Consider the following 25,515-nt stretch of genomic DNA (forward strand, 5'->3'; position numbering starts at 1 on the left):
ACCTCACTATATAAAGTTTACTCTTTTTTACAGTTATTTTGCATTTCTATTTATTCTTTTTGTTCTTCATGTTATTTTGTTGTGCTTACTCTGTAAAGCACTCTGACACATTTGGGTCATGTTCAGGCTATATAAAACGCCTCAAATAAATAAATATATATGATCTTTGTCTTTTATAAGGATTTGAACATAAATCTGAATAAAGACCTTGATGATGATGAGGTAAGTGTCAGGTTTTATTATTATTCCCAACTTATTAACACTTTGTTAAATTGTTAACAGATTGTGAAATTCATGTATATTTTTCTATATATTTTTTAAAATGTTTACAGAGTACCGTGCTAGCACCTAACAAGTTTCCTTTTTTTTAACAGTTACACCTTATTCTAAAATTGTTTTTAATTTGCACAGTAATGTCTCTGTATTTCTGCAATACTCTATACATGTTTTACTACAGTATTGATTATGTAAAAAATAAAAAAATACACCGTAGTATACTATATTTGTAAAGTATAGTATATTGCAGTGTTTCTTGCATTTTTTTTCAGAAATCATTTTTTATTAAGTACTGTGATACCTCCTTGGAAGTACTGCAGTGCTCCGTTACATTTAAAAAATATATATATATATGTAGAAACGCTATATAACTTTTCCCTACACATTACCACTGTCATTAAGTGGAAATAGGTAAGGGAAAAATATAAAAACCAATACTTACCTATATCTATTCTCCTAAACTAGAACAGGTAAAGTGGCCTTAAAACAACATGGCTGCCTTTAAGTTTTGTAAAGGCAGTCATTAACCAATCACATAGGGGCTGATAGGATGTCGGTGGGACTGTAACCAACAGGCCATTGGTAGTGGTCCCACTGACATCCAGCAGAGCGGTCTGACCGTCGAATTATGATGCGGTTGGTCGGACTGCATCACTCGGAGGAACAGACCGATGCTTCTGACGGGCTCCTTGAGCCCGTTGATCAGATCATAGCCCCTGCAATTGGGACGGTGCCTGCTCTGGGATTAGGATGTCCCTTTCCAATAGCCTTTCCATAGAAGGCGGACCTGTAGAGAAAGGCTGTCAGAAAAGGACTTTGGGGGTTCCTAGCAGGGCACCCGTCCCCCCCTGGGCCTCAGTGATGCCCCCAAACATCTATGCCTGTGTGCCAGGCACCATGTGGTGGCTGGCACTCGCTGGAGGGATGTTTGTTAACATACCTTTTGTCATTGGGGCTTGTGCTGCTCTCCTTTTCCAGGCTGCAGCACAAGTCTCAATGGCAAAAGGTAAATTTATGGAGCGTAATTTGCCGGGCGGAGCCGCCGACTACCTGTCATCCCGATCCCACAACGATTGTTGTCAGACACTCATTCGACCTCCATTGTAATCAGGCCCCTAGTGCCTTGACATCACTAGGTGCTGTGCTACTTTCACAAAATACTGCTATATTACTGCACCAACAGCTATAACTAAATTAAAATATCTTATAATTAAAAAGCACTTACTTTTACTACCCAAAAGAATCATCTACATACCAGAGTCTATATTCCTGCCAAATTACATGCAATTCCGTTTAGCTGTGTTCATGCTAGACATGAGTACAAAGTCTATGAAAAATGCATTGTCGCCAAAATACTTCAAAATTAAAAAGGATATTTAGAAAGTTTAATAATTTACATTTAACATATTAGCAATAACTGAAAAATTATAGTAACTAACATACATACATACATGTATATAAATAAACATGTATCAAATTTAACTATATAAGCCATATAAAAATAAAAACATTTAAATATATACACATATTTAAACATAAATAATTTTAGAAAAAAATGCACGTACTGTTGATAAATAAAATTAAATATAATGGAAAAAATCATAATTCAGAAATCAAGGTAAAAATGTAAAACAAATTAATTTTTCCTAAAAATAAATACACTTCCCTACCTACCAAAAAAAGTAAACAAAATTCTAAAAAAACTTTTTTTTTTACGGTTTTATATGGCGCAAACCAGACCAGAGAAATCGGGTATCAGAGCACTTTACATGAAGGACACATTCATTTTTTTGTTAGGCACAGGGAGATTAACTGATTTGCCCAGAATCGCAGGATGTTTTAGCGTCGTTGCCGAGACTCAAACCCGGTTCACCGGCTTCGAGGTCGACCACTCGAGCCGTAAGGCTACATACTTAGTTATTTTTTTGTTTTTTCTTAAAACAAAAGAAATAAAATTTAAACAGATAATATAAACTAATTTTATAACATTTTGACTAAAACTGTGCTGATCAAGTAAATAACCATTTATTAAAAACAAGAAATATTTATGATAGCAATACATTAAATAATTTTCATAATTGATAAACATCTAATCTTTCAATTAATGTAATTAGCATAAAACATTAATTATATATGAAAAAGAATAATTAATATTTTCAATACCGTCCCACCCTAAAACCCTAAAAACCCCAAAACCTGCTAATAAGTTGCACATTACTAATTAAACTGTAGGAAATCTAAATAAAAAAATAAAATCTCAAACTTTGCTAAAAACATTAAAATAATTTATCAATTGAATAATTATAATAAACAGCCAATGAATTATTCAATTAACTTAACAATAATTAAAATAAAAAGCAATAATGTATATTTAAAGTAAATTCTCACCTCAATCACCTACAAACTCAACATCTGCAACTAAATCGACACATATTGATTAAGTGTAAAAAAATTGTTACACTATAAAAATTATAAGGTATGCTAAAAAAAAATATAATAAAATTAACTCCTAAAATGTTTTAAAAACAATGTATAATTTTTGGGGGAATCGTTAATACAACTATTTTAAAGTAAATTGAATTTGATACATCCGTATTTTAAAAAACAATATTATATATTACAAAAAAACCATATATTCTTACCTTCAATATTCTGTTTTACGATATTCTTGACATGTTTTAGCGCTATGGAGCTTGTTCTAATGTCGGTCAGAGTTGCCTTCGACCAACATCGTCTCGGACTTGGGACCGACCGACCTCAGGTTGGCGGTTCTGACCGCCTGATTAAAATGCGACTGTACACTGTTCGGTGGCATACTCACTTTCCTCTCTGGGAGCTTGTGTCACAGCTGTAAACCGGCTGTAATACAGCCTCCTATCGCGAAATGTGGGTGTGTGTAAAACCCAGTAAGGTACCCCAGGTACGCCCTCAACCACCAACCATAGACCGTGGACCACAAAGGCACGGTGGTCACTTTTTGACAGCCTTTCTGTGTCGGAAAGCCGACATGGAAATTGGAAAGGCCGTGGGAAACCAACATCATAATCTTAACGGCAGAAACGCCATCCATCGGGGACTGCGGTGCAGTTCTGACCGGCTGGCAGATTCCAAGAGCCGGTCGGAACTGAGTAGGAATGACCAGCATGTTCACATTCGGACCACCGAGATCGTAATGGGGCAGTCGTAATCACCCCTATATTGTTGCACCACAATATTTTCTAACCAATAATTTGGTCATTCCCAGACCGGCTAATAGTTCTGTATGGAAACTCTTGTTCCTGTGTCAGTTAATGACTTACTACATAATGGAGGCATAAAATGGTCTCTTGGCTGTGCACATCATTGTCTTTTGTGGGCTAACTGGTCTATTCAGCATTAGCATATCATTTAGGTTACCTCAAACCACTAGAGGCTGGTGAACTGAGGAGTGTATTCCACTCCACACTTTTCTCAATGCCAAAAATGTATCGGTATGTCATCTTGAACATACATACTGTGAACATCAGCACAAGGGGGTTGATATTTGGCCCCTGTTCCCATCCATTGCAGTCCTTTGTGAGCATTAGGGCTTAATAACTTCCCAGCAACCACAGTCAAATTTAAATTATATTAGGAACGCATGCCAAATGGTCAAAGTACAATTTCAATTGTATTTACACAAAGAACCAACCATAACTTTGAGTGAGCCCTGATTATTGACTTTATATAAAATGGCATTGTTCAAGAAACAAGTTATACCAACCATTTAATTGTTCAATGATTTTATAAAGACTGGTTTGGTCACAAAGTATAACTGAAGGTGTCACAATAAGAAACAAGGGTTGAGTATGTGTTTGGCAGTCCTACATTGGACAGTGTAACGCTCCGTCCGCTGTAGGACCTCCAAACCCGTGGTGTGACTGCCTTCAAGATTAGGACTTCAATCCTGGTCTGGCAGGTGGTCATGCGGCAGTCTCACAGCAGCAGTCTATTAGGCTCATAGAAGAGAATGCAGACTGCCGCTCTCAGAGCACCAAATGCACTTTCCTGAATGGTGTTGCATACATGCCACACCATGCAGAAACTGGGGGTGGAACTCCAGGGGGCACTACTTGTGCTCCCCCACATGCACTCCCTGTGCCCTGAGGTGGCAGGCATTGCCTCACAGCCACCCTTTTCATGATAGGCTCACCACCATGAAAAGGGTGGTGGTGAGGCAACTAGGAATCTGCTCCTCTGACCGCTGCGTGAATGCGGCAGGATCCTGGATCCCTGACGGTCACAGCAGTCCGACCGATGCAGACGCAATACTGCGGGCAGTCCCGTAGTGTGGCGGTTGTCTGACTGCCACCACAGGTTTTGCAGTCCTATGTACCATCAAACTTGTAATCAGGCTCACACTAACTAAAACAATGAGGTAAGAGTGACGGTAGTACAAAAACCAGGAAAAATTATTTCCAACTAGCCATTTACACATGGATAACACTCAAGTTTTTATATTGCAACTTAATAAGTTAGGTCACGTTGTTACAGGGAGAGATTCCAAACATAAAAATAAAAATCTCTCCTTTTGTCATCTCACAATTTGTCTCTCATTAAAGTGGACCAGGAGAAAAAAAGTTTATTTTCTTACATACTTGACGAAACAGGCACAGTACATCATACCAGTTGTTTCTTTGACCCAGATGAACGTGTGGGACCTGCATCAGCTACAAGAATTGCAGAAACAAGTCAACTGGAAAAGAAGGGCGAAATCAATGCTTATGCTTTTATTTGTTTGCATACAGTTGTGATTAAAGCTATGTTGCCAACCCACACAAAATCCTAACTGATTTCTAGGGTTGTTAATATGCTCTTCCCCACATTCTAAGTCACAGGGTCTGTATTATTTTTGAGGTGGCAACATCAGAGCTGGTGATAATAAAAAAAAAAGCAATACAGGAGAGATATAACAGATTACCTAGGTTTCCATATACCAATGACTACTCTACCCTTTAACACTGTGCTAGGTGTTCTGGAACTACATTCTGAAATAAATCAGAGAGATGAATAAATAAAGTCTAGTTCACCAAAGTCCTACTGATTTTAGCTCCATCATATTAATTGGTAAACAGTTTCTGAAACTCTTGATACTAGAAGGAACTTTACCTTCAAGATTACCCAAGGTCATTGCATTATTTTCTGTTATAAGACTTTCGTAAGTCATACACTAATACCGTTATTTATGGTTTATCTCTCCCTTGCCTTATAGAATTCCTCACCCAAAAACATGGCCATCTAATCTAGCCCATGCTTGATTCCAGGCAGAATTTTAAAGAGGCAAGGTACAATCATTCCTTGCAGTAGTGCCACATAAACACAACCTGGTTATAATCAGGGGTTGTAAGATGTGTCGTAATCAGGGGTATGATGTTACACTGCATGTCTTTATCATGCATGCATTTACCATGCAGCCTTTGCCACACAAATACCATTACCATGTACGTCTTTATGACACATCATTATCACACAACAGACAATCGAAGACATCCTATTCGCACAACAGTAGGAGTACAATACCCCAAAGGCATTTTTTATTAGAATGCTGCCGACTACCACTCACAGAGAACTTTTTGGAATACAATGGTACTGTTTTTACAGACCTACGGAACATAGATGGGCAGCACATTCACTCTCAGTATAGCAGGACTCTACGTGAGCGACTTCGAGAACAAACACATTCTAAGTGACACTAATCCCTATAAAACCAAAATACTTTTCTGGAAGCGATTCATTGACAACTTCATCATGATTTGGAACAACACCCCAGATAGCCTACCTGATTTCCATAGATGGATCAACACTAGAGAAGAATTTCCCAAGTTCACATACACAGCAAAGAAACAGAAACTGGACTTTTTGGACATCACCATATACATTGAGAACAATGAGTTCAACACCAAAGCATTCTACAAACCAGCCGCGAAGAATAGTCTCCTATCTTTTAATAGCTATCACCCACGCCCACTCAGAGAGAACCTGCCATACAAGTCAATTTTTAAGGATCAGATGAAATTGCAATAAAATACAAGATTACAAAACACAAGCACAAGACCTGAGCTACAGACTAAAAGCCAGGAACTGCTCTAACAATATAATACACAAATGCCAGAAGAGAGCGAGGAACCAACACAGACACAACCTACTAGAGACTTCTATAAAAGGACCAAACAAAGATATCATTATATGTGTGACAACACACAATACAGCCTCTAACGCAGTCAAATACATTGTCCATAGAATTATCACATCCAGGAACCTCAAATGGCCTAAAGAGAACTAGGAATATCTGCGACTTACTGGTACTCACCAAACCATCCCCTAACAAGTCAAGAATGGAATCAATAACAAACACGCGAAACCTGGCACCCGTAACTGGACACTACCACTGCGGGTCCTGCTTTATCTGTACGCTTGTCAAAAAACAAACAAAATCGGCAGTCTAATAGTCTACGTGCTTCAGAAGTATAGTCTACGTGCTTCAGAAGTACAGTCTAAGAACATGTACTACTATTTACGCTGTCTCCTATGAATGAAAAAAAGGTAAGGAAGAAACACATTGATGCAGAAAAATTAGAAAGGTAAAGAAGGTGAATCAAAGCCCCCTCAGGATATTTGGTATCCCATCATTGCACAGATACGTATGCCCAGTGTCATCATCTGAGTTCACCAAACAACTGCCTCTAGTTCTCCTTTAGACATTAAAGAAAAACATGGAGGTTGAGTTGTATCCTCTTGTGGACTCTCACAAGAAAGAGTACGTGCAAGAAAAAATACATTTTAATATTATTTGTTTTCCAAATTAGTTATATGAAAGAAGCAGTGCAACAGGTGAAGGAAAAATAGGATAAACCTCAGAGATTTATAGTATGGACACTCCTTTGATGTATCCTCTGATGAGTTTTCCAATTTAAAACCAAAGTGCAAGTGAAAAGAAGACAGATAGAGAATAATCACTGTCTTCGTGGTCAACATGTGTCAGCCTTCAGGAAAAATCTCCCTGGCTTTTGTCAGGACCTATATAGATGGCATGTCAATACAACATAAAGAAGAGAATTGATATATACAGCGTGTTTCCTGTTTTACAACTTTCCAATCCCTGGAACAAGCATGGTGCTTGATGATATCTATAAGAAAGAATCAAATAAATATAAATAATCTCGGAATCAATGAGTTTATACTAACATGGCACATATATTAGACATAAAGTGTGGCACTGGATACAGTGTGGCCATGGATACAGAAAGGTTTCACAAACTGCAACAGTGATAATCTTATTTACTTGATTACTTGTCTCTGTGAATACAAATATGTGGGAATCACCACACGAAAGGTTAAACTGCGCATGGTGGAACATAGGAGCACCTTTCGTTGTAAGAAAACAATGACGAAATTAACAAAACACTTCGCTGAGACAGAACATAGTCCTGAAGATTTCAAGTGGACAGTTCTTGAAAAACCATTTATTCCACCACATGTCAATGACATCTCTTCCTATCTATTCCAACGTGAACAGAGATGGGTCTTCAGACTATCAAGTGACACTATAAGCCTGAATGATGCAATTCCCTGGGTGTCACTATGCAATGAATACCATTTTCCTATTCACTGTGTAGGTAGTTACATTTACGTAGTCTAAAGCGCAGGAATCTGTTTAATGACTAGTCGAGCCCTCACACAGACATAGGAACATGAATAGATACATATGTATTCAGGTCCAAAGGAGCCTTATGAGCCAATATATGTAACATCTTTACTCCGTGAATAAGGAGGTGTACATAATCCTCAAAGACACCCAGAGACATTGGTATCAATGACCGTGTTAAAATTGTGCACACCAACACACGCATTTCTCTACAATCAATATGATAAGGTACACCTCCACTGTGATGGGCTGCCCGTCTTAAATAAAACCGTCTTAAATAAACTGTCTTAAATAAACCATCTTATTTGTTAGAGCTCTATGACAATTATAGAAAGAAGACAATATCCGGCGGGCTCGTCGAAGATAGATAGTCTTTCTTCTTATACGCCAGCATGACTCGCACTGATGCTTAACATCGGGTCTTTACGTTTCAAAAGCAAAAAACTTTTTTGCTATCTTTATGAACTGATATTCATTGATGAAAGTGTAAGCATTGTGCAATTTGAGGATAAATCGAGTATTTGACCGGTTTTGACCGCACAAACGTGAATCAAGCCTCTTTTGAACTACGTGTCCCAGCAGGCCTGCGATTATTTTGTAGTTTTTCTCACGGAAATTATCATAATGTATAAATAACAAGACAGTGTGTAATACAGAATGTATTGATGTAATTTTGATCCATGTTTGGATCTAGTTACCATGCTTTGATTTCGGACAAACCGAGCGTTTATCGGGCCCCTATCATGTTAATCACAAATACTACATATCCCAGCAGGCGTGGGACAACATTGAAGTTCTTCATTGCAAAACGTCATCACAACGCGCGGGCCGCGTGATAATGTGCAACACCGGTTCTTCTCATTATAAAAATATGCCGGCCTCTCTGCCAGTCACCACCACTCCAGCGAGAGCCTTCGTTGCGAGGTACCGACGGAGAGGTGAGTTTGGAACAAGGAACCGTTTTTGAGTGCGTTAGATGTCTGCACATCTGTGTGAGATTTGTAAATATTTTTCTCGTGTTACTTGCTCGGAGTAAAGCATCACGATAATCATTGGCTAAAGTCCTGCGGCTTTTTCTGCAGTATTTTTGTGACCGCAGTTGACTTGATGAGTGCGGCGCGAGTACACACTCAGCCCCTCTTCCTTTGGGAGAGCTACCAGAGCAGTAATAGTTTTTCATGAGGCAGATGAGCTTAAGGCGTAAGTTTGCCTGGCGAAACCCCTATCATGCAAACAGCGATGATTTCACCATCTTAATCTAGACAATCAAAAATTCGAGATGATTGAGTTTTTCCCTTATTGCTGAATTTGAAATCAAAACGGTGTGTCTGTAGAGTTCGATCCTTAGCTCTAAATAACCCTGTGTCTTGAATAAGAATAGTATATTTACACTTATATGTAGACATCGTCAATAGCTGAGTGATTCACTGTTCCGGTGTAGGTAGTTGTTAGGATTTGAGTATTAAGTTGGATGTTTTAAAAAATTCTGTAGGTAGCTGGTGATTTTTTAGAGCCTCTATGGTCTTCATAAATGATTTATGTAAGAGTCTTTTCAGTTGTGAATTTTGATTACTCTCTAGAGCGGGACCTTAACAAATGGTACTCTAGCTGGTTCCGAGAGAGGTGAGGTCCAGACCCGGACAAGTAGGGGTAAGCACTCAGTTTCCTCCGCACTTTATGTCAAATATATTTGGCATGTTAGTATAAACTCATTCATGCAGAGATTATTTATATTTATTTGATTTTTTCTTATAGATATCATCAAGCACCATGCTTGTTCCAGTGATTGGAAAGTTGTAAAACAGGATACACACTGTATGTATCAATTCTCTTCTTTATGTGCAGCGACATGACATCTATATAGGTCCTGACGAAAGCCAGGGAGATTTTTCCTGAAGGCTGAAACATGTTGACCACGAAGACAGCGATTAATCTCTAACTATCTTCTTTTCACTTGCACTTTGGTTTTAAATTTGGAAAACTCATCAGAGGATACATCAAAGGAGTGTCTATACTGTATATCTCGGAGGTTTATCCTATTTTTTCTTCACCTGTTGCACTGCTTCTTTCATATAACTAATTTGGAAAACAAATAATATTAAAAATGTATTTTTTCTTGCACTTACTTTTTCTTGTGAGAGTCCACAAGAGGATACAACTTAACCTTCATGTTTTCCTAATGTCTAAACGAGAACTAGAGGCAGTTGTTTGGTGAACCCAGATGATGACACTGGGCACACGTATCTGTGCAATGATGGGATACCAAATATCCTGAGGGGGCTTTGATTCACCTTCTTTACCTTTCTCATTTTTCTGCATCACTGTGTTTCTTCCTTACCTTTTCTTCATTCATAGGAGATAGCGTAAATAGTAGTATATGCTCTTAGACTGTACTTCTGAAGCACATTGACTATTAGACTGCCGATTTTGTTTGTTTCTTGACATATTAAGGATTAGGGGGATTGAAATCTGGTTGGTCTTTAAATATTTTCCCTCTGTATTGTATTGTAGTATTTATCTGTACACTTACCAGAATCACAAACACAACTCACGTTATCTACATGATCCGTGTAATCTGAAATATATAGGCATGACCTGTCAGACGGTAAAACAGAAAATCTGTGAACATCGAAGTAATATCAAGTGCAACAAAACTAGCCCTAAAATGAGCACCCATTTCATCATCTTTAAGCATACAATTGAAGAAATCAACTGGGTTGTCATAGAAACACTCTACACGAAAAATGAGAACGCAGAACGCATTCTTCTTGAAAAGTAGCAAAGTTGGGTCCATCGTCTCAAAAAGTATGAAAAAGGGCTGAATGACAGTATACCATGGCATTCAATCCTACACTGACCTCAAATATTCATCAAGATTTTAAAAATCTCATTAAGAAAGCCAAATACCACTACCAGCAGCAAACTACGTCCTCCATTAGTATGCGTTGAGAGGCATAACCTCGTAAACAATCCAAACAGGAGAAAAAAGGCCTATTGACTACCCGAAGTACACATACATTCAGGGGCACACGCAGACTTCATCGATGACCACCGATCAGACCGTAGTGGAAACAGTCCCCTAGCATCTCACGTATCAAGACTGCTGAGGCATATATTATCAACTGGCATCACAAACAGAATTGCCCTAACCGATAGTCGGCTAATTATGCACACCATGCAGATGTCACCACACCAATACGCTAGTGTATAGAGGGGCCCGTAAAAACTACCAGTATGGAATAAAATGCTCAATTACCGCTCATGGTACAAAAGGGGGTGGTGATGGACGGAGCATCTGAACCAATCAAACACTCACACCCAGTAAAAAGATCTGGGTTTGATCCATCACCGTTCTTTAGACCACTCTGCCACCCCAGTTCAGACATGGCTATATGCAAATCAGTCTGACCCTGTGCCTCATGGGAGCAGTCCAGCCCGAACTGCCAAGCCATGCCTTCCCTGGACCGGAAACAAGCTTCCGAGGACCGGTTTCTGGCATTACAGCCGTCTTCAGCCCGGCTTGCTTGAATCCAGTGGCAAAGTGAGCAAGGGACTCACGTCTGAGCATACCCTGCCACACTTATGGTGGCCAAAAGCGGTACAAAAGGGGGTGGTGATGGACGGAGCATCTGAACCAATCAAACACTCACACCCAGTCAAAAGATCTGGGTTTGATCCATCACCGTTCTTTAGCCCACTCTTTGTACCAATTAAAACTCGTGGCTCATGCAAATTTAGGTGCACATACAGATTCCACCACTGCAAACCAATCATGCACTATAGAATATATCTCCCCAACGTCCCACATATTTATATCAAAATAATTATGCACACCAATTGTGATTTGCCCCATATATTTATACTGAAAAGTATACTGATGGGGCATTCACCATTCAATAGATTAATAAATTCACCACAACACAAAACAATTATGCAAACCATTTGTGATTTGTTCGAACAGTTAGTCTTTAAACTATGCAAACTAAACTGTGTTCATCATAAAGAGCGTCTCTCTCCAGCCCCCATCGTCGGGGCATGGAAGACGGCGCCAGCACAAGTTGCTTACAGGACCCCAAAGGTATGTCACGTGGCTTTTGAATCTGCCAGCCACTACACGGGCATGAACAAAACTTTTGTATACTCTCCACTTTAGAGAAAGTTTGATCGCCCGTCCCACGATGGAGCCCAGCCACCTCCCATAAAAGTAATAGACCATCTTCTAACATCTACGCCACAGCTCACAAGCATAAGGCGCTCCACACCACTCCGTTTTACCTTTAATCACATCTCCCTCAGCGGAGTAGAAAATGTAGTTCTCTCCTTTAAAGCAGAATTGGTATACACATAAAGCGTGCTTGAATTATTAAATAGACTTGGCTCTTGGACACGCGCTACACTTCCTACTATACTTGCCACTCGTTGTGTAAGACGGAATACAGTAATCTCCCATCATTTTGTTTAGCAGTTACCGTTACCATCATCTCACACCTGCAACAACCACATTTACTCTAAAAGTAAATTATATGGAAATCTTCATAACTGCAACTTACACAGTATTTGCTAATGCACTCATGTAAAAGACCATACCTGCGGTCTCACTTACGTACCACTATGATGACCAGAAAGCTTTGGCCCCAAGCACGCATAACACTGCCCGCTATACCTGCCACACACATTGTATGACAGAGCATGATGACCATCTGTTATGTTGACGTGTTTTTTAATTTTCTTGTTCTAAATTCCATGTATTTTACCATCACCAATAAGATCAGCTCGCAGCAGAATCTGACCACCAGAGTTTAAATAGTTTTGTCCCAGTAATACTCAGATAATTCAAAGTTTGAATTTCTAGCATCACCTTTGACAAACATTTGATCACAATAGCCCTGATAATGCTGTTTGTATTGTTATCTTTGTCTTCATGGTCTTTTTCTATTTCAGTTATAGACACAATTACATCTATAACTCGCAAGTGTGCGAACAGTCGCACTTAAGAAGAAGGGTAAGTGCACAACTTACTTATGTAAGTTACTATTAGACAGCGTGCTTTCCATTGTTCCTGAAGACAGCCCCCAGACCCTACCTGGCACACCTGGGCTGAAACATGTCGACCAGCCACATTTTCGAATAGGTGCGATAGAATAGTAGCCCTTCTATCACTGCACCAACACCTTGTTTTTTATCTTTACCCCATCCTTGATACAATGAAACCAAGATCGAGAGATGGAGGTAATATTGTTTTTTTTTATATTTCTTTTTATTGAAAAATATTGAAACAGCAAGGTAAAGAATATATTGCACGAAGTGTCAATTCAAATGGGGAAGGAAAAGTCAATACAATGAAATCAGCAATCCATGTATGGAAGGAGAAGGGGGGAGGACAGAGGGAAAATCAATGCACATACAATAGAGCAGTCAGAATGCGTGGTCAGGGGGAAAGCGGTACATTAGTATTATCCATGATAGGCGGTGCACAAATATCTCCACGGTAGGTATTCCAGGGTCCCCATATTCTACACCACTTCCGGGGCCGACCCCGGGCCAAATCCACTGTTTTTTCCCTGAACATGCACCAATCCAAGTTTTCCTTCCATAATTCAACTGTAGGTGGCCTTTGGGATCCCCACAATTGAGCAATGTCGCGCTTGGCGATCATGGCCCCCAGGGTCGCCCATTGTGTCTGAGCTACGTTATAATCCGTGGGTTCCCAAACATTCAATAAACATCGTCTAGCTTCTGGTAAGAGGGCAACCCCGTCACTTCCTTCATTACATCATGTACCCCACTCCAGAAGGCAGCAACTTCACGACATTCCCAGATAATATGGAGAAATGTCCCTATCTGGCCGCATCCTCACTTACATAAACCCTCCTCAGAAAAGCCCATGTGTACCAATCGGGGGCCCGTGACGTATATCCTATGAAGAATCTTAAGTTGAACCAGTCTGAGTCGAGCTGGAATTGCGACCTCTTTGGGAGAGGAGATCGCAGATTGCCAGTCCTCGTCATCCAGTTCACGGCCGTCACGGGTCCACAAATCCCGAAGACGCAAAAGGAGGTCCGATCTATCGTTTATTAATTTTTTATAGACTAGGGAGATAGTACTATCAGGCACGTAACCGTCTAACAACCTATCTTTGAGCGGGGATGACTCCGGTATTACCTCCCCCACTGGGAAAACCGACCTCAAAGCATGGTGAACTTAAACATAACGGAGGTATTCTGAATCAGCCAGTTCATACTCCTTCTTTAGCAATTCAAACAATTTAATCTGGCCCTTCTGTGGTAAATAAATAAATAATACCCTATTTTTGACTAGACATATATCATAACAGATAGCTCAATAAATAAGAGTCAAGATTCGAGGTAGTAGGAGTTTTTGCAGGTTTAATACAGCATAAGGACAGGAACAGGACAACCTGCATAGGAATAGGATGACAGGGCCCAGCAGCTGCTGGGGCTGGGATGAGAGCGCGCGCTAACTTTTAATAACAATACACGAGCATATATACATAGCGCAAACACATAGCATTACATTGCAGTAGGCGTAGCAGTGGGTGGAACAGAAGGCGTGACGCGTAGCAGTCGCGAAAGATAAGAGTAAAAAAAGAAGGTGTAACTCAGACATGTGATGCAAACGTAACAGAATATGTCATGAATGGGCGGAAACATAGGAGGGGGCTACCTAAGGAGCCGGGACCTCTAACCTGGTGGTGCGTGCAAACTGGCAATGACGTGTTACTAGGAGAAGCTGGGGGCTATGAACTCTGTGCTAGGAGCAGAGACTAAAGTCTGGAGGGTCGGAGCGACATGTACCTAAACCCTATCTAGTATCTGATGTTTAGGGAACATGTTGATATAAACTAGAAGTCATGAGGGGAAAAGCTAATTGACTCTAAGACTAGAGCATGCATTTATTCTACATGTAGTGCGTGATGAAGAATATTAAATGACCATTAAATACAGTATTTCTCTTAATATGGAGCCGCATAGGCTAGACAATGACGGAAACTATTGATGCAGTTCAGTAGCTTAGGAATGCAGAGAAGGAGGACTGAACTGATAACTGGAACTATAACATACTTTTGGCAGACTCAGAGACTGAGCCAGGCTGGGCCGGGCACTGCGAGGCAGGAAGTAAGTGAAAGGTCGAGGATACAGGTGGGGGCTGTATCACTCCTCAGCGAGGCTTCAGGAGACAGGAGCTGAATCTGATGTCCGGGCCCTGTTGAGGCCTGGAGACGGGGACTTTATAATAGAATAACGTGCACACTGAGAAACGTGGCAACATTACTTCACATAGGCCTGATACTCATATTACTCGTGGGGACTGGGAAATGACATACCAGAGGTGGACACAACTATAATTGCGTCTTTAATCGGACATGGGGAATACATATACATATTGATCATGCACACATAACATATGATGGATGGCACGTAGTGACACAGAACATGACAAAATTCACTTTTCCACATTCCCTCCTTGTCACTACGTTTCCATCAGGAAACATCAATATTCATGATACCATCTATCATTTCATACAGTACCATTTGTTCATCTCGAATTGTCTTGGAACGGGATTTAGAACGGGGCTTGGGACTAGGAATACAAGAGGTAGCACACATGCCGCAAATCGCAGGGCCACATTGTATACAGAGACAGCAGCTGAATATGATCGCTACTGCGATACCTAGAAAGGACAGGACTTTCCATCCCCATGCGGAAATTATATTCCAGAACCAACCGGACCATGTCCAGGTGCCTGGATCTTGGTGTAACAGATGGGCAATTTTATGAAGTCTGGTTATAGCTGAATAAACAGACGGCGCGTTATTTGGAATGAAAATGCAGCAACTAGATCCGATGACTCTACAGGCCCCGCCCCTATCGGCCAGTATGACGTCAAGGACGAGACGATTCTGGAGCACAACAATTCTCATAAAGGATTGCTCTTCGGTTAAGTTACCTAGAGCGGAGGCAGTCTCATCTACTACAGCTTCAAGGGTTCTTGTTAACCTACGGATTAGCTTACTATTTACAACTGTACCTAAATAAGGGAACACACCTTTATCAATATCAATGAATTGTTCTGCAGCAGTTTCAGTATAATCGACAATCGGGAGGTTTCTTTTGTGTCTAATATGTACTAGGAAGGAATTCCTATGGTAGTCAGGTGGGGCTAGGAAAACAGGTGGCAGTAGGAAGGCAATGTAACAGGTTCCCTCCCAATCGAGGGGCAGACGAACATATGCAGTTTGACCACAAACAAAATAAGAATGACGTGAAGCTTTAAAAATAGATTTCCCACTGTCACTATACTGGATAACAGTAGTACAATCACTATGTCCTACGTGTACAGAACCATAATTACGGACACATAATTCGCCTTTGACTGGTAATACTGAAATAGCAGGTGAGTCTGGAGTAGTATCAGACTGAACATTCAGGACCATGAAATTCGAAGAATAGTCACCTAAATTATACACTTCATTTTCTAGATCTAAACCTGTTCTGTGGGGGAAACCTTGCTTGTCTGGGAAACATGTGCTGTTAAGAAAAGACATATCTGTTAAGGATGACGTTAACGTGGACCATGCTCCACATGAACCATTATGTGAAAAAGGATAAGGAAAAAGTGGCAGAACTCCCTTTGACGTCTGGAAAGGGGGGAGTCGACCACACACCCAACAATTAGTGGCATTGCTGGTCTGGTGTGAATAATGCAACATGCGGATAAATGTATTGTTACGCATAGCGAGGCGGTATGAATATTCGTGAGGAGGCAGATCACTAAACGTGTGTTCTACTGTAACATTAGAAGGCTTATTTACATGTGAAACTGGAAAACACAGGAAAAATGCGTAACTAGTGCAGGAAATCAAAAGGCTGAGAAATAATATGAAACTTAGAAAAATGATACATCGAATTGAGTTTTGACTGACTCTCTCACTATGGGGGTCTATTTTATACATGTCAGAAACAGTCTAACCGTTTCACCTAGGGGAGGACTTATACAATCAAACTGACTGACTTATTTTACTAGACCGGAGTTTTTGCTTATACTCCTGCTGCAGAGTTTTCTCTACCAAGGGAGGGGTTGTATCAATGTCATTTGCGGGACAGTCCTTAGGAACAATGTTTTGACAAGTCTTGATATCCTGGGAAATGTTCTTGGAGACCGGCTTTAATCCGTAGAATTTCTTGACGTGCGAAAGGTGCACCCAGCCGCGGCGTCCTTCCAATTTCACAGCTGTACGGGTGGTGAGGAGGACCTGACGGGGCTCCTTCCAACGTGGCTCCAGCGGACTTGATCTGTCAAAGTTCCGGACGAGCACCATCGAACCTGGAACGATCTCATGCGGTGCCACCTCGGTATTGTCTGGAAATGCGGCGGCAACCTGTGAACGACATGAGTTGAGGGCAGACATCAAGGAAGCTAGGTAATCTGTCAGCATATTACATGAAACATCAGTAATACTTCGGGGTCTAGGAGTACCCCACATGTTAGGGGGGCGGCCGAAAACGACCTCATACGGGGACAGACCTGATCTGGAATGTGCGACCATGCGCATATAAAACAAAGCAACTGGCAGAGCTACTAGCCAGTCCACACCCTTATCTTTACAGACTTTAGCGATGCGGATTTTCAGGGTTTGATTATGTCTCTCGACTAGACCGGCTGCTTCAGGATGGCGTACACAATGAAACTTCCACTGGTACCCTAACAACAGGGAAACGTGCTTCATGAGTTCAGATGAGAATGGCTGACCGTTATCAGAATATACGACTCTAGGGAGTCCATATCGAGGGAAAAACTCACGAACCAACTGCTTGGTAGTGGTCGCGGCTGTGTAATCTGGGACTGGATATGCTTCTGTCCATCTGGACAAAGCGCATACAACTACAAGAACATACTTGAAACCTCGACATCGCTCCATCTGAATATAATCCATCTGGAGGACATCAAAAGGGTGGTCAGGAGGCTGGAAACCACCTTGTTCCACCGGGACACTTTTACCTGGATTAAACTGACAACATATCATACAGGTACGGACTTTCTGCTTAGCTGCAGCTCGTAAATGCTTGTTGAACCAAATGTTCTGGATACTGTCTAACATTGCTTTTTCTCCTAAATGTGCTGGACTATGTGCGGTATTAATGATGACTTGAACCATAGAGTCGGGGAGAAACCATGCGGTCCTACCCTTGGTTAACCATCCCTGATCTGTCTGGACCCCTCCTTGTTCGGACCACTTCTTGATTTCATCGGGAGTAGCATGTAACTGGATATCTATGACATCTTGAGTAGGGTCTTTAACTGTCATACATGTAGTCGGATCTGGAGTATGTGTCTGTGTCGGATTAACTTGAATGTCTGGAGTCTGTGCTGTAAGCTTGGCTGTGCGATCTGCTAGATCATTACCTTGGGAAATAATGTCAGTAACTTTCGTATGTGCTTTGCATTTCATAATAGCAATGGATGTCGGTAAATGTATTGCATCTAACAGAGCTTGAATAAGGAAACCATGCTGAATCTTGGTTCCATGAGAAGTCATGAAACCTCTCTCCTGCCAGAGCACTCCAAAGTCGTGTACAACTCCAAATGCGTAACGTGAATCTGTGTAAACATTAACTTTCAGGTTCTTGGCGTGTATACAGGCTTGTGTCAGAGCAACTAGCTCTGCTGCTTGAGCGGACAGGGTATCAATACGGTGTGTTTCAATAACTTCGGTGTCAGTAGTCACTGCATACGCGGCGACTAGTTCTCCTGTACTAGTTCTCATACATGAACCATCCACATAAAGTGTCAGGTCGGGATCTAGTAACGGAATGTCTGTCAGGTCTTGTCTTGGCTTTGTCGTAATGTTGACTACTTCCACACAATCATGTGTGGCAGAATTTGAATTAACTGATGGTAACAGTGTAGCAGGGTTCAGAACGTTGCAGCGTCTAATTTCTATGTGTGGCTGAAACAGTGTCAATTCATAACCTGTTAAACGTGCAATTGTCAAGTGCTGTGTTTGTGTTCGGTTTAAAAGAACTTCCACGGAGTGTGGGACTTGTACTGTCAAGGAGTGTCCTAAAACTATGGAATCACTTTGTCTGATAGCTAGGGCTGCGGCTGCAACTGACTTGAGGCACGCAGGCAGAGCCTGGGCTACAGGATCTAGTGTGCTCGAAAAATAAGCACAGGGCTTGTATTGTCCTGCTTGATCTTGTGTAAGAACAGATAATGCTGTACCTTCACGTTCAGTAACGAAAAGTGTAAAAGGCTTACTGTAGTTCGGTGTCGCTAGAACTGGAGCTTGACATAAAGCTTTCTTTAACTCATTGAAACTAAGTGTATGTTCAGATGTCCAAGGGAGAACAGTCGATACGGCTGCCTCCTGTGTCGTTAACTGTATCAGTGGTTTGGCTAGAAATGCATACTGAGGAATCCATTGTCTGCAATAAGAAGTAAGGCCAATAAAGGCACGTACCTCCTTCTGGGTTCTGGGCTGGGGAAGACTCGCTATCAACTGGATACGGTCTGGTGTCAACTGCCTACCCCTCTTGGACAGTAAGTGTCCTAAGTAGACCACTTGCTGGACACAGAATTGAAGCTTCGAAGGGGACACCTTGTGCCCCATCTCGGCTAGAAAATACAGAACCGTCAGGGATGCTCGCTCGCAAGCACGTTCGGAACGGGCTGTGATCAGTAGATCATCGACATACTGGAGCAGGGCAGTGTCAGTTGGCATGTGAATGTTGTCTAGTTGTCTCCTGAGTGCTTGACTGTAAATACTAGGACTTTCTGTGAAACCTTGAGGAGCGCGTGTGAACATATAGCTCCTTCCATTTAAACAAAATCCGAAAAGAAACTGGCTGTCTGGATGGATGGGAACACTAAAAAATGCGTTCTTGAGGTCTATGACAGTGAAGAACGTGGCTTCGGAATCAATGGCTGTCAATAGGGAAGAGATATCTGGGACAACTGGGTACTGAGGAATAATACATTTATTAAGTTCCCGTAAATCAATCACTAATCGATATACTGGGGGTGCATTTGGATCAGTACGTTTCATGACTGGAATGATCGGAGAGTTACATACGTTGGAGTCAGTTTCTACAACTACTCCTTGAGCCATGAGCTCGTCTATAATTTTGGATAAGGCTGCTACAGCCTCGGGTGGCAATCTGTACTGTCTGATTCGTGGTAACACTACACCTGGTTTGAGAGTCACACGATGGGGTGTGATTTGCATATAACCTACATCAGTTGGACCTTGCGCCCATAAATGCTGCGGAACATTAGACAGTCTTGAATCAAAATCTCGTAATACATAGTGACCCTTAAAGTCACGTAGGAACAGACGTATTCCCTCTGGGGAACAACATATAACTGCACCTAACTCTTTCAGTGTTTTAATGCCTAATAGATTTTCTGGACATGACTTAGTAAGTAACAGATCAGTAGTGCGGGACAATGGACCTACTTCTAGAGTGACTGGCTTTGAAATCTCATTAACGATAGGCTTTCCTGAAAATCCAAGGGAAACATTTCTTGAGCCTGAGAGCGGAGCCCCTGGAACTTCGGCATGACTAATTGTGGTCCTACTTGCCCCTGTATCAATCAAAAACTTTCTGTCTTTCCCTAATACTTGACTGTGAACATAGGGACCTTCTTGATCTACAGGTATCTCGATGAGAGGCAAGCCTACCTCCCTCTCTAGGCTGTTTCATGAATATGGCTGGTACTCTGGATACTCAGACTGTGCATACTGGTACATCTGCGATGTAACATGCTGTGTTGCAGCGATAGGCTGCGGTGCTGTAACTGTCTGTTGTGCATTCTGTGGCTGAGGAATCTGTGAAACTTGTTCCTGTCTAGGCGGACGTGGTCTTTCTTTAGTCTTACCAGTAGCTATGTTATGTTTCAGGACTGCACACTCATTTATAAAATGACCTGGTTGTTTACAATAATTGCAGTTCCCTTTAACGGGAGCTGCAGGGTGACTGGCTTGATTCGGACCCCTCTTCTGACTGTCTTGAGGAACAGATTGTGCAACTAGTACTTTCATTTTCGTGTCTTTCATACGTTTTCTCTCGTGTTCTTGCTCTTCCCTGATTCTATTCTGGTGGTACTGGAGCATCTGGAGCATCTGGGACGGAGTATTTGCTTGCCAGGTGCTTTCGACTTTCAAAACTCGGTTTTTAATTGGTGGACTTGAATTCTCGACTAATTTAGTAACGAAAAGGTGAGGGTATGACTCACTACTTGTCTTGAGACCACTGTTAATACTAAAGCACTTCTCAAACCTAGAATAAAAATCACTAATATCTTCATCTTGTTTCTGTTTACAGGCTGAGATTGCATCCCAGTCTTCTTTTCTAGTTGTCAATAATCTGGGTAAAACTTGTATCAATAATTCTGGTAATTCTTTACATTTATCTCCGAGACCAGTACCTGGTACTCGTATCTTATCTTCAGCTTCTAGGACTGCCCAATCTATCTTTTTCTCTCCCACCTCCCATTCTTTTTCTTTAAGCTTTTCATACACCCCTGCGGGTAGCAGAACCTTTAACATTTTAATGATATCTGGGTAAGTGTATTCTCCCATACGGAGCATGTCTTTTAATTCTCTATGGAACCCTGCTGGATCTTTGTCATGACAGGGAATTAATTTCTTCATTTCGAGGAGTTCCATCTTTGTGATCGGAGTGTATACAAACACTCGTTGCATTTCGCCACCCGTTCCTCTGACTGGGTGGACTTCTCGTAACGGATTCTGTCTGTCTATGTAGAATGATTTACTTTCTGGGGGTGAGACATGGACAAAATGCGGGTTCAAGAATGTTCTACATTTGTGGCGTTGTTCTAGAATGACACTAATTAAATCGGTACCTAGACCTCTCCATCTGTACTGGAGTAACTCGTTCAGGATATCATGTAACGGGCCTGGATCAGAATGTTGACCCTCATACAGAGTAATGAGGTGCTGAATCATATACATACCCACCAGTCGCTGCTCGGCTGGGGGCATTTTCAGAAACATTTGTGCCACTATTTCGTCTGGAAAAGTGGTAGAATCAGTAATCCATCTGACTGCTGATCGGACTAGTTCCTGTTCATGCATAGTACTTAACTCACTATAACCGATTCGTGATTTCAGAATGTGATCGGTAGCTTGAAATACTTGTTCTAGGGAACCTTGTTCTGGTGCTGAATGATGGAAAGTTGACTTGTGTTCTAGACGTAAATGGCGATCTGGAAATCTAGGTTTTCCTACATACGCTATTCTGGCAGTATTCTCATCGTCTTCCTCTTCAGGATCAGAGGTACTTTCTTTCTCGCTTACTTGTGCGGCTTTACGCTGTTCGTGTATCTTTATTATCTCTCTACGGATTTTCTTGTACATACTTTCCATGGCACCAATGGTATTGTGCTTTCCTTCGGCTATATTATCACTCCACTTTGTTAGAGTTTTCATTTCTTCCGGGTCTTTAGACGGATAATCCTGTTCCCTTATTAGACAATTAATTAAGAACTTTAATATCATGCGCTGAATCTCGGCTTTCCTTTGAGACATGGCATCACTAATACTTTGTGGGTCATCCCCTGTACGGATGAAACGATATATCCTGTCTAGATCTTCTTTCATATTCGGCAGGGTGACTAGATACTCGGTCACTCTCCTTACGCGTACGGAATATAAAACCATATTAAACTCGCCTGGAACTGGGTCATAGACACATTCGCCAAGGGTTTGCCTGATTTCTGCAACAGACTTATTACTCTTAGGAGTACGCTGTGATGCTTGAGCATGTAATTCGAGTGCTGATAAACGCTTGTATGGCGGCGGAGTTTGAGGAAGACCTCCTCCTGCGGCCCCTAAACTAGAATCATCAACTGATGCTTTCCGTCCTGGCAGGGTCGGTAATTGTAACGTGGGCTGGACTTGTATGGCGGGCTGACCCGGGGGAGCTGTTAAGGGCACCCCGGTGTCTGGAGGAGCAGGAATTACCTGATTTACAGGGACGGGCGGAGCGCGAACAGGATTTACATATTCGGGGACTGTGTCGTCCAGATAGGACGAAATAAAAATATCAGCTGCGGTCGGTTTGTGACGTAGCTTGGTCGGAACTAATGGTGGCGGGAAATTACTGGATGCCTCCGGGGTCGCTTTTGGCAAGCCCTCGGCAAGAAGAGGATACATACCCTTAATAAGGGCATTCCTCCGTCTGTCTGATTGTTCAGCTTTGACTTGTTCACCTAACTCGATCAATTCTCTTTCTTGGGCTCGTTCTTGGGATTCTCTACTTAGTTCTGACTTTCTGATTTCTTTTTCGGTTCTTTTATGAGCTTCTTTGCGCCATAACTCGATGGCATCTTTCTGTGACTGTCTGGCTTTCTTTTTCCATAATGCTTCTTCTACTCGTATGATGCATTCGGCATCCCATGTACCCGATACGGGCCATCTATACTTTTCTTCTAACTGTTTGGTATACTCTACCCATAAATCTAGATACAATATGGCGCTTATGCCATGCTTCTGATACATAAAATGACCTGGACTGTCCCTGGGCGGGACGGGAACTGCTGCTTCCAGCAGACCCTTTCTAGTTTTTAACTGACGTAACTTGGAAAATATGGGCATGACTGAACTGTAATCTAGACACAATACAATACACAATAAACACGATACTTATTTCCCATTCATACCACAACATTAAAATACATGACGGACATTTAAAATAACAGTTCGAACAGAATACTACCTGGAAATACTGAGAACAGAACACATGAATTTTCTCGAGAACAGAACTGACTAGAACAGAAACGAGATGCACTGCTGAAACAGTACGAAACTTACCGGTCTCATAAAGAGACACGTCAGGACCCGTATCCACCGAAGTGGACACTTCGTTTGTGGGACTGTGTACCACCAACCCACAGACCAGAGTCAATTAAATTGACCCTGTCTAGATACCACCCCAGTAACGGTACTCACCGGGCAGCAAGAATGGAAAGCCTCAGACTGGACTGGACTGCTACGACGACGAACTTCGGACTTCAGTTACGGGTGGACCTCCGGATACCTCGGACCTTGGACTCTTGGCTTGGGCTCTGGTCGGGACTCGCCGCGTTCCTCCACCGTCTCGTCTGGATGCTGGACCGCCTCCTCCGTCTCCTCCGTGGGCCTGAGGGATACTTGAGCAGAAATATCTGCCACTGCGCAGAAGAGTTCCGTCACGACTGCAGAGGGTCAGGGGGTCGGCGTGGCTTCACCGACGAGTGGGGAAAGGGCAAGTCCCTATTCGGGCGCCATTATGTGGTAAATAAATAAATAATACCCTATTTTTGACTAGACATATATCATAACAGATAGCTCAATAAATAAGAGTCAAGATTCGAGGTAGTAGGAGTTTTTGCAGGTTTAATACAGCATAAGGACAGGAACAGGACAACCTGCATAGGAATAGGATGACAGGGCCCAGCAGCTGCTGGGGCTGGGATGAGAGCGCGCGCTAACTTTTAATAACAATACACGAGCATATATACATAGCGCAAACACATAGCATTACATTGCAGTAGGCGTAGCAGTGGGTGGAACAGAAGGCGTGACGCGTAGCAGTCGCGAAAGATAAGAGTAAAAAAAGAAGGTGTAACTCAGACATGTGATGCAAACGTAACAGAATATGTCATGAATGGGCGGAAACATAGGAGGGGGCTACCTAAGGAGCCGGGACCTCTAACCTGGTGGTGCGTGCAAACTGGCAATGACGTGTTACTAGGAGAAGCTGGGGGCTATGAACTCTGTGCTAGGAGCAGAGACTAAAGTCTGGAGGGTCGGAGCGACATGTACCTAAACCCTATCTAGTATCTGATGTTTAGGGAACATGTTGATATAAACTAGAAGTCATGAGGGGAAAAGCTAATTGACTCTAAGACTAGAGCATGCATTTATTCTACATGTAGTGCGTGATGAAGAATATTAAATGACCATTAAATACAGTATTTCTCTTAATATGGAGCCGCATAGGCTAGACAATGACGGAAACTATTGATGCAGTTCAGTAGCTTAGGAATGCAGAGAAGGAGGACTGAACTGATAACTGGAACTATAACATACTTTTGGCAGACTCAGAGACTGAGCCAGGCTGGGCCGGGCACTGCGAGGCAGGAAGTAAGTGAAAGGTCGAGGATACAGGTGGGGGCTGTATCACTCCTCAGCGAGGCTTCAGGAGACAGGAGCTGAATCTGATGTCCGGGCCCTGTTGAGGCCTGGAGACGGGGACTTTATAATAGAATAACGTGCACACTGAGAAACGTGGCAACATTACTTCACATAGGCCTGATACTCATATTACTCATGGGGACTGGGAAATGACATACCAGAGGTGGACACAACTATAATTGCGTCTTTAATCGGACATGGGGAATACATATACATATTGATCATGCACACATAACATATGATGGATGGCACGTAGTGACACAGAACATGACAAAATTTACTTTTCCACACTTCACCCAGAGGTCTCCCACCTTACTAATACCAATAAGATCCCATTTATCAAATCCCTTGGTC

The sequence above is a fragment of the Lissotriton helveticus genome, chromosome 9 (genome assembly GCF_964261635.1).
Source record: "Lissotriton helveticus chromosome 9, aLisHel1.1, whole genome shotgun sequence".
Lineage (NCBI taxonomy): Eukaryota > Metazoa > Chordata > Amphibia > Caudata > Salamandridae > Lissotriton > Lissotriton helveticus.